The 10166-nt window shown below is 33.9% G+C and overlaps 1 protein-coding gene across 1 annotated transcript in view; it reads right to left on the reverse strand.

The window, feature by feature from the left end:
* LOC106879963 (caspase activity and apoptosis inhibitor 1) overlaps positions 1–5230 on the reverse strand; it is a 155371-nt gene extending 150141 nt beyond the window's left edge. Inside the window, exon 1 of the mRNA XM_052971132.1 lies at positions 5211–5230. The gene's annotated coding sequence lies outside the window, so the exon portion shown is untranslated. The remainder of the gene's footprint in view (positions 1–5210) is intronic.
* Between the last annotated feature and the right edge of the window lie 4936 nt (positions 5231–10166).

A 10166-nucleotide genomic window follows, 5' to 3' on the forward strand; every position in this document is an offset into this window, starting at 1 on the left:
TATATATATATATATATATATATATATATATATATATATATATATATATATACACACACTCAAACACATACGCATGGAAAATATGATGAATTATAAGATGTCTAGAACCGCATGATGTGTATGATATATGCATATAAGCACATATTCACATAAACATACGCATACATATTGCCATCTACATATTCTATGTTAATTCATAAATATATGGGCATGTATGTATGTATGTATGTGATACAGAGATACATATATGCAATTGAATATCAAGTGAAGAGTGGAGATTTATTCACATCTAAAACTTTTTCACTAAAAAGTTTTCTACAGCACAACAACACATACATATGTGTGTATGCATGTATACAGAGAGAGAGAGAAGAAGAAGAAGAAGAAGATAAGGCTGTAATTTTAAGAAGTTAAGAACTTTGCTTCCTAACCACATGGTTTCAATTCCAGTTCGGTCCGCTACATTGGTCAAGCCTCTTCAGCCTACCAAATCTTTGTAAGTAGATTTTGATCGATGGAAACTGAACTTTAAAACAATGATTATGTGTATGCATACATACATACATACATACACATATACACGCACACGCACACACACATATTTACAAGCAGTTAAATATATGTCCGATTATAGTGACCATTGGTTTCGCATCGATAAAGCACAAGGCCTTATGGATGGCTCGTGAGACTCAATGGCAAATGCATGCCTCTTCAAACTGGAGTCTGACTCCCATCGAGTCTCACGAGCCATCTCCTAGTGGCCAATAAAGAAAGAATTATTATTATTATTATTATTATTATTCCTTCGTAACAACAAGGACTCAGACAGATAATACTTTCCTTAAGATGTGCGCTGTGCCCAATTAGGCTGCTTTTTGCAAGACATCAATCTTGAGAGAGATTATATATATATACTAAAACTAAAATACACTAATTAAACTAAAATTAAAATTGAGCATCAATTGCTATTAGATAATAAGTAAAATGCTTGGAAAGAAAGAAAATATTCAAAGACTATTAAGAGGAGAAAACTAAATTGAAGAAAAATCAAAATAAATTTTCAAAAAATCAAGTGCAGAATCAATGTTAAAGGAAAATAATGATTAAATAAATAAATGAGAATAAAGTAGAACAGATGATATGCAATTTATCCAATGTCAACAGATTTAATCGTATTTTCTGATTTTTATTTCAGACATTATTACTATTATTTATATTTGGGGATTTTCCATTGTAGTTTAATCCTTTGCTTGTTCTGTATCAATCAGTTTTTTTTCTTTTTTATGATTGAAAGGCTTATGGTCTGCAGTGAATAACAACTTCATTCTGTTTGTTTATCAATTAGGGAAGCATTTCTTTCATTATATCTAGCTTCTGTTTCTCTTCTTTCTCTTCAGTGAGATAGGATGAGTTCCTTTAAAACCTCAGTGAAAATAATATACAATTACATATATTCTGAGTTCATGTAAGACAGATATATACTGTGTTGTTATGCTTACAGTTACTCTTTGGTGGATAATTTTCAGTTACTCTACAATTACATCCAAACATTATATCCTTAGCATCTGTGTCGGCATTGTTAAGATATATAGCTTTCCTATGTGTAAATGCTTAGAATCAGCATTAGAAATTTTTGAAATATTCCACCATTCCGGTCATTTTGAAACTAATGGCAACACTGGCTTGACAAAGCAATACGATTGTAAAAAATATATATGTATAAAAATACATACTTACACACACACACACACACACACAGAAAGATAGGCACATACATATGTACACACACACACACACTTATACACACAAGCACACACACATACAGACGATGATCGAAAACAAAAAGAAGTAAAACAATGAAAGCAAGAAAACAAATAAGATTATAAAATATAGAAAAGACTAGTAGATCGAGACAAGGAGAGTGAGAGAGAGAGAAAGAAAAGGAGAAGAAGAGAAAGAAAGAGAGTGAGAGAGCATGCGTATGAATATGGATATGCGTGGGTGGTGTGTGTGTGTGTGTGTGTGTGCATATGTGTTGGAGTATAATATGTTTGCATTCTGCTGCCAGTGTGGACAACATCTGACATCTGTGTAGAAAAACTGATATTGAGGTGATGGATATAGGTGGGTGGATGGAAGAAGTGTTTGTTGCTGGTGAAACTGATGGTGGTGGTGGTGGTGGTGGTAGAAGCACTTGAACAGAACCGGTGTGGTCACTGATTATGAGTATTCTTGGAAGGAGTAGGAGAAAAGGGTGACACATTGTGGGAGGTCGAGCGTAGGTGTTTACGGTAGTGATGGTAATGGTAGGAATGATTGTGGAGAAGATGATGATGATGATTGTGATGGCGGTGATGATGTTGATCCCAGTGATGATAATGATCGTCCTCATGAAAAAAGATAGTAGTGTAGCATAGAGGGAAAAAAAGAGAGAATGAGAGAGAGAGAGAGGGGGGAAGGAGAGAAAGAGAGAGAGCGAATGAAAAGAGAGTGTAAAGTAACAGGAAGTTTAGTAATGTTATGGAAAAAAGTAAGGGGTTGGTAGATAAAAAACCAACAGCAAATAATAATAATAATAATAATAATAATAATAATGATGATGATGATGATGATTATAATTCAAAACGAAAAATCGAACAAAAGAAACAAATCAAAACAAAAAAAAAACAATTACCAGTTGATAGCTTCTTAATGGGTGATTTGGTAATTTAGTCGTGGGAGTAACTCTCTCTCTCTCTCTCTCTCTCTGTCGCTCTCTGGATATATACATATATGGGGGGGGGTGTATGCGTCCGTGTGTGTGTGAGTACAAAAATATACAAATATGTATAAGCATACATACGTATATATAAGTGTATGTATATGTACATGTGTATGTACACACACTCATATATATGTAATGCTGGCGTTATCATTTGTAGCCAGCATCAGTTTGACTCAAGACATTATAATACAAAGAACTGATACGGCTGTGTGTAACAAAACTATTGTGTACACACACACTACATACATACATACATACATATATACACGCACAGATCCACACACATAAACCAGTACATTTCAGTAATTATTTCGTAATTTGATAAACCAACTCTAGTCTAACAAAAAAAGGGTATTTTAATAAAAAAAATGTGCGCTCATGTTCTTGATAAGCTTTCTTATATGATTAACTCACGAATCTTCCTTCAGCTTTGACGATTGCTTCCACACAGGACCGGAATTGTTGACATTCATCCACTAAACGTTTCTTATTGTTTTCAGACATCACCCAGACAATGACAGCCTATAGGGAAAGTACGGTATAGTGAGGATATTGTTTTCTTTCTCTTTCAATAACGATCTAAATATAGTTGTTCTTGGGGATTTAATCTAGCGAGTTTGAAGACCACAAGTCTGTCGTCCCAAGATCGTAATGATTGTCTAAAATCTTGGGTAATGTGAGCTTTATGAGAAGGTGCTAAATATTGTTAAAACACGCGTGGCCTTCTACATACTTCATCCAGAGCTTAACAGCTGCCTCCAACTCCTCAACATGTCTAACAGCATTAAATCTAAGATGCCCTGGGTGACATGGCATGACCTTTGTTACCACTCCTAAAACCATCTCAGTTGTTGAAAACTTAGTGTGCATCAAAAAGCTCTGACAGTAACCATTTGACATTTCTCCTGTTAGACTTTTGGGTTTGCTTGAACGTTTTCTCATTAGAAGAGAACCAATGTATGCCATATTCTTGAAAGGTTCTAACCTCATTAAGTAACCGCTTGACCACTAGCGTAGTTAGAGTGTGTGTCGACTGGGGCAGTCCTTCCGTTTGCTGCCCTCGATCACTACAAAAAACATATATTGCCTACAGCAGACCTAAAAGCTAAAAGTGCCACCCAGGGTGGACCACTCCTACCGCCCCCTATTAGCTACACTAGTTCGCTTGGCACAGATGAAATGGTTTTCCTCTGTCCTTTCAGACATGCATTGACCTCTCTTCAGTACGGACGACTTGTATCAAATGTTTTTGTGTACAACAGACCTAATAATCCACTCCTACGCCGGAAGTTCTTTGTTGATGGATCCTATTGATATTTCGGGATCACCATTGATGTTTTGAACATATTGGATGAATTGCAGCGTCTTTACAATGTCCGAGTGTTTGAAATGTTCTCCCCTCCTCTCTCTCTCTCTCTTTTATACATTTGAAACATTCCCGCCAAAGGTTTTCAGTTCCATCTGAATGTTGTATACAAGAGATTTTACAACATTTACAAAGTTGGCAATTAGTAAATCATTGTGTTCTGCTTATATAGCAACAATGACTTTCCATTTCTTAGCATTTTATCTGCCACAAGAAGATCTGAAAGAAATATAAATATTTTGATTTTGAAGAGACTTATGATTAGGTGTCCTCCAATGCCTTTTACACAATATATATATATATATATATATATATATATATATATATATATATATATATATATATATATATATATACATACATACACGCGCGCGCGCACTTATACATATACACGTGTGCATGTATACATTCATACATACAAACGTTTGTGTGCGTGGGTGTAAGCGCGTTTGTAAGACTATCGATCTATCCGAATATCCATATATATTTATCTTCACTTTTTTCGTTACTTTCTTACGTTACTCTTTCTGCCGTGTTTGCTCCCTTCCACCCCTATCTCTCTTTCTTGCTTGGCAATAAACTCTTGTATTTGAAAGCTACGGTAATTCCTATAACTACTATTCTCCGTAACACATTTATTACTGAAAACGTCACCCATATGTATTTTAATTTCACGACATTTTGACTTTGTCCAGTTTTATTGACTATACATGTCTACACAGCATTAAAAAAAAAAACCTATGTGAACACTAATTGTTCAAACACCTTCTTCCGTCTGGTGAAGCTATATTTTTGTACATGTCTGCCAGAAACATACTCATAGCGATAGAAGTTTCAACATAATCGTTTCTTCATGTAATAATATTAATCCATCTTAATGAATTGAGGGTTGTGATAAAATTTTTTTTTTTTTAAGTGTCAAATGATTAATTTATTATTATTATTATTATAAAACAACCGTATCTTCGTTACTCTTGAAATGCTTTATTTTCTTTGTGTGTATGTTTCAGTATTTAAAAAAAGTGTAATTTCAAAAACTAAATGCACATGTGTTGTAATTTATGCATTTGCTAATGTTACCTTGTGTATAATTGCTCCTGGTTCTTCTTTAGCTTCGGAAAGAAATGACAAGTGATGCAGAAAATGAATCGTTAAAACAACAGAATTCCATTTTGAAAGAGTGATATGTAATCAAGGGAAGTCACTCTTCTTTGATCCCGTATTATGTTACTGTAAATGTTTGTTTTGATTATATAAGCATGAATGTACCATGCTAAGACGACGTCTCAAGATTATGTTTAAGCAAAAGAAATGTTTTCTATTCCACATGTGTTTCTGAAAAGTTGAGCAACGAAAGCGTTTACACGCAATATAAAAACTTCTTTCCATAAGATTCCGCGTCGATGTGGTTTTGTAAAAAATAAAATAAAGACATCTAACTATTTAAAAACTTTTAAGAAAATCTCTTCTCTCTCTCTCTCTCTCTCTCTCACTCACACACACACACACACAGACTCAATGAGTATACACATAGAATGAGTATACACAATGAGTATACACATAGAATGACCACGTGTAGGCGTCTTTTTAGCTTCACTGTTCTCATTTGTGATATTTTAGCCAAACAGAAATTTCTATCAATCATTGGCTAATTTTCTGTAAACCATTTTAGTCTATTCAAAGGGACACACAACTTCTCACACCCTTTCTTCTTTCTTCATAGCAGTTAACTTCTACCATGACTTCGTTTAGATTCAATAAATCTTTATACTTTAAACTCACGTACGATTTCTGTGTATGTAGAGGATTTCTGATATTGTAAATATTTCAAAAGGAATAGATCAGGGAGATGGTCTTTTTGTAATATTGTTAATTTTGACATTAATTCTGTTATCCTTTCTTTAAACAAAGATCCAATGGCTACATATTAGGAGGATGTACAACCCTTAGAGTTACCAATGTGTCCAATAAGTTCCATTTGGATAACCCAAAAGTCTATGTTGAAAATGTTTACAGTGCCAAAATATCAACTGGCACTATAAGAACATTTTCAGCTGATATAGGAAAGGAAGTTAGCCAAAGAAGTTCCGTATTTGATTATTCAATGAGTAAAATCTGCTCCTCAAATCCAAAACCTCTGCATCAATGGTTTCTTTATCTCTCCTGTTCCACACAAAGAATGCTACAATTATCTAGGCGTTGATTAAAATATATCATACGAAGGTGCTATGTGCAAAGATAGAGTGCTCGAGAATATTGTACCACACTTAGAAAAATATGGCAGTCGAAGCTCTCCTCTTACATCAAAACAATAATTCTACAGTACATTCACTACCAATGCTGATACCAACGTTTGAGATACTAGACTGGTCTGTAGAGGTAATTCAGTCCATAGACATTAAAACCTGAAAATCCTGACATCAACTGGAAACTGCTATACAAAGAGCAATATCAACAAGCTCTAGCTGAAATTAGTACGGACAACCTTCGAATGTCGTTTGTATTTCATTGTCAGCACCAGCTAAACAACAACAACAAAATAAATTCATAAACTTTGTGTTGCAAAACCAAGAGGACAACAGCCAACGTATCGGCAGTGAGCTCCCTAGGAAATACTTTCTTCTTGATGACCTCACATACATCCTGTAAAACATCCGGACTAACAAATCTCAAAGATGAACGGGATGTGAAACGCGTAGCATACCAATTAAAACAATTTTTTAATAGACTATGCATGGGTACATTTCTCGAAGTCTTGATTATGACACTAACATATATACGAAATGCAGGCTTTCTTGGACTTGCAACCGCTACATCACATCACATCACACTGCAGGCTCTGTGTTTGCAATCCAAGAGCATGAGATTGCTACAAAATATCTGATAAACAAAGCGGACAGTAAATCCCTTAGAGCTCTAAGATAGATGCAACAGAAAATATCGATTATGTCACATTTCTGTGGAAGACATCACAAATAATCAACAAGCTGCCCAAAAATGTTATCAAAGTACTACGCCATCACGCCTACGCCATGACTTTGTCGCTAAAACAATATACAGTGCCATCCGAAAAACAGAATGTTCTGGCATAAATATAGAGAATCCACTTGTTATTGAATATATCCATAAACATCAACACAAGGAATATTGTTGGAACTAGGTGCAAATATAACAGAGCGGATAGATATGTTTGGGACAGACAAGAAAACGTATGTATTGCTAAAGTTCCTTACTGGTGTCAATATTGCTTCGAAAATCGAAGAGGAACTGGATAACTAAGGACATCTGCTTCAAAAACTCCATCTATTATTGCTAGATTATAAATTCATATTTATACCAATAATAAATGGTGCACTTGGATCCGATAGTGAATGCCTACGTGACAATCTGGAAAAGCTGGATTTTACAGAAAAAGAAATCAACCGACTGACTCGCACAAACCAAACACAGTCTGTAAGTGGAACAATAAAAATATGCAAGAGTTGCCTCAAGTTCAATACGTGACGTGGTTTTTGTTGTATACATTTCAACAATGGCGTTTGGTATATTTGTATGAAACTAACTCATTCCTTATGAGAAAAAATTACACAGATACACAAATACAAACACACACACACATTTATGTATAAGGATATATGTGCCAACAGGTGAGAATGCTAGTGACCCTTATCAATTTAATATGTGTGTGTATGCATGTATGTATTCATGTTTTCATATCTATACTGAATGTCTATGTGTGTGTGCGTATGTGTATGTGAGTGTATGTATGTGAGTGCGCGCGCGCGTATGCATGTATAATGAATAGGTTAAATGATCGTACAGACTCGGAAAAATATTGCTTTTGTAGTTGAAAAATTACTTTCTTTTTGGCAGGTCGAATTTTTTACAGTTGATTTTTGCTTTATAGTTTGTCTTTGATAGTATGTCGTGTTTTATACTATATAGGGTATCCATGGAATATGCAAAGATATTCCGGTGACTTTCTTTTATTGTCTGCCGTTGTCCCACGATTTGATTAATTGTCATGACTTTCTGCATTAAAATTTTCCAAATCTGTATACTATCGTATATATTAATATGAAACGGATTAATTTATTAAGATAAGAGTTTCAATTTCAGATATATATAAATACACATGGTTTCTCTCACTCTCTCTCTCTCTCTCTCTCTCTCTCTCTCTCACACATATTCAAACCTACACACACGAATACTTATAAACAAACTTATATACATACATGTGCGTGCATGTGTGTGTGTGTGTGTATTTACGCATATATGTCAGTGTAAATTAGAGTGCAGTTTTTGCTTGCACCTTATCTTGCAACGTAAAATCAATATGACAGACAAATCAATACCAATATATTAATGAAAATAAAGATTTGAAATAGCAATATATGCATACATAAATATACACATACATACATGCATACATACATACATACATACATACATGTGTGTGCGTCTGTGTGTGTGTACCTGCGTGTGTGCGTGCATATGTATGTATATATGTATGCATGTATGTATGCATGTATGTATACACACAGATATATGTACGTATATTTCTGGGATAAGTTAAGGTATTGCTTGAGTTTTTTAGTTCTAATTTACTGAAGGTAAAAAAAATCTTTCCTAAATCTAAGGTATGTCAAAACCAACCTAAATAATCCGTTTTTTGGGGTGTTGTTATATATTTAGGTATCAATATATAAAGGCTTTGAAATAATTAAATATATTGGTAAAAACTCTTGTCATCAATAACATGGAGTAGATTTAAAATATCTAGTCCATGTTATCAGAATTTATAGTCTATCGCCTAATAAAGAGATGTTCGATAAAGCAGCATTCTCTAACAATAGCACTTTTATCAAAAGCTGCTTCAAAGAAAAGACTAAATGCTGCCTATCTTTCTACTACAAGATTCAAAATAGGCTCCACAAAAATCAGTTGATTTACCACTCATTGTCTTTGAACTGAAAATAAAACAAGACAGGAGAAAGACTGCTGGAACTGACTGAGACAAATTTTTTTTTCAAGAATCACAGTAATAAATCCAAATTTAATAGAAAATGAGATATTTACATGAAGTAGCCACTCAAATATTGCCTTCAAATCATGGCACAAGGCCAGCAAGTCCAGGGGAGTTAACTAGATCGATCCCAGTACTCAACTGGTATTTGTTTTATTGACTCTGAAAGAATGGAAGGTAAAGTTGACCCCAACGGCATTTGAACTAAGAACACAAGATGTACGAAAACGAAATGCTCTGAGGTATTCTGTTTGGCATGTTAACGATTCTGCCAGCTTGCCATCCTAGCTGCTCAAATATTAAATGAATTTTACGCAGCAAATCTACAACATTTACAGATATATGCACCTCTATAGAAAGTCATAAGCCTTCCTGGCTACACTTGCAACACAAGAACAATATTATATGAAGTAGAATGCAACCTCCAAAACACTACAATGATGGATCAGTGGATATCATATAATGCATGGGATGACCAATGGTTATATATATATATATATATATATATATATATATATATATATATATATATATACTAACCATACTGTCTCTTTTTTAAATAAAGAGATAAAAAATGAACAAAATAAGACATAAATAGCTATGCTGAATTGCCATTAATAACTAAAAGAAAACACATAAAGACTATACAATGAAGTAAAGAAATGCAGAGAAACGTAAGCTATATATCAATGAAAGAAAAATACGTGTTATGTACAGAAGATATATCTAGGCTATTGCAATTTACAAAAGCCTCCGTAAACTATTTGAATGCCTACAAAGAATATTTCGGTCCTTAAAGACAGTTAAATTTTTGTTGAAGTTCTTTTATCACAAAATTCAAGATGTGAAATTGTGTTGAAACAAATATTGCTATATTTGGGGATGGTTATTTTTCTTAATAAACACACACATTATTTTGTGTTCACTTAAGCTTTATTATTAGTAGTTTTTATTTGTTTGTCAAAGTTCTTTTGTCACGCATTCTGTGTCCTATTGAATGACTACTTTCC

The sequence above is a fragment of the Octopus bimaculoides genome, chromosome 10 (assembly GCF_001194135.2).
Source record: "Octopus bimaculoides isolate UCB-OBI-ISO-001 chromosome 10, ASM119413v2, whole genome shotgun sequence".
Lineage (NCBI taxonomy): Eukaryota > Metazoa > Mollusca > Cephalopoda > Octopoda > Octopodidae > Octopus > Octopus bimaculoides.